We start from the raw sequence: 1,500 nt of genomic DNA, 5'->3' as shown, positions 1-1,500 counted from the left end.
ATATCTGCTCCAAATATGGCTTAAAATATGGCAGTATTTATCTAATACAGTCAACACTGTAAAAAAACTGAACTAAAGAATGTCGGATAGCTGCTTTTTATACAAGATCTGTCCTAGGTTCCAATTAGCAGGTGATGCAGGTATTGTCCTAAAAAACAACTTTTAAACTTGCAGCCCTCTGTAAAATTGGCGTGGCCTAGGATGTCTGTGCTCTAGGTTTGCAACGCCTCTCTTGTTTTTTAGTACAATGACTGCATCCCATGCTGAACGGACCCCAGGACAGATCTGGGATTAAAAGCAGCTAACCGACAGTACAAGCTGTTTGGGGGTACAGAGTCACTCTAACATGTCCATTTTAAAGCATTGCGAATGGCATAAAAACCAAGACTCTGAAAAGGTAAAGAATTGAAAGGATTTTCTTGTACAATTTCTTTTCTTTTAAGGTACATTCTATGGTAAAATAGGGTGTCATTAAAAATTAGGGCTATGTTCACACACTATATTGACAATGGCCGTTGTTTGAAAAGGCCATTGTTAGCAGTTTCAAACAATGGCTGCTGTCTTGCATGTTCACCTATCAATAATGATGAACATTATTTTATTTCTATTTGCATTATAAGCACCTTACGGTGTGCCCACAATCCAATTAACTATTGCACACAATGTAAAGTACAGCTGGCAGCCATATTTTACATTGTGTGCACAGCTATTTTCTATGGCCGCAGTTCATTAACGGCCGTAGTGCATACTTTGTTGCATTGAAATCAGTGCAAATGTACTGATTTCATTACCAACGCCCGTTCTTTTTTATTGAAAAGAATGGCCACTGTTAACTAAATTAATACAGTGTGTGAACATGGCCTTAATGTTGTCTTGCAAAAAAAGTAATCCCTAAAATGACTTTATCAATGAAGAAAAAAGTAAGAGGTAAATGTAAGACAAGCAACATAATATTTACCATTATCACTAAATATTCTTATGTATCAAATATTATGAACTATAAGCCACATAAGGCATGTACCTTTCACATGAGCCATTTATTACCCTATATACCGCCTACAATATCCATATGCATATATACTAAATATTGTATATACCCTACAAATCAATGTATGCTGGACAAATAATGAACTAAATATTTCACCTAAATGCATGGTTTTATTACAGTACCCATTAAACATTTTGTTTGAATGCAAGGCTTGCCATATTCCTTCAGCTGTATTTCAGGTCTGGTCCTTCATATGTTTGACATTCTATCTAAAAGTTAAGAACAGAAATCAACTTCAAAGTAAAAGGGGAAAGATAGAAAGACAACATCCATCCTAGCTGGAGCTTCATGGTTATCACCAAATGATAACATGCAAACTGTATGTTTGCACAACCTCTCAGTCCCTGTCCTACCTGTGACTTGTCCTACATGGCAAATATTTGCATTGGGTCTGAACAAAGTTTATTATTTTAGGTTTTTAGAAAAGAGAAGTTATAAACTCCACAGTGAAT

Source organism: Dendropsophus ebraccatus, chromosome 1, assembly GCF_027789765.1.
Source record: "Dendropsophus ebraccatus isolate aDenEbr1 chromosome 1, aDenEbr1.pat, whole genome shotgun sequence".
Taxonomy (NCBI): Eukaryota; Metazoa; Chordata; class Amphibia; order Anura; family Hylidae; genus Dendropsophus; species Dendropsophus ebraccatus.
This window is presented reverse-complemented; position numbering follows the sequence as displayed.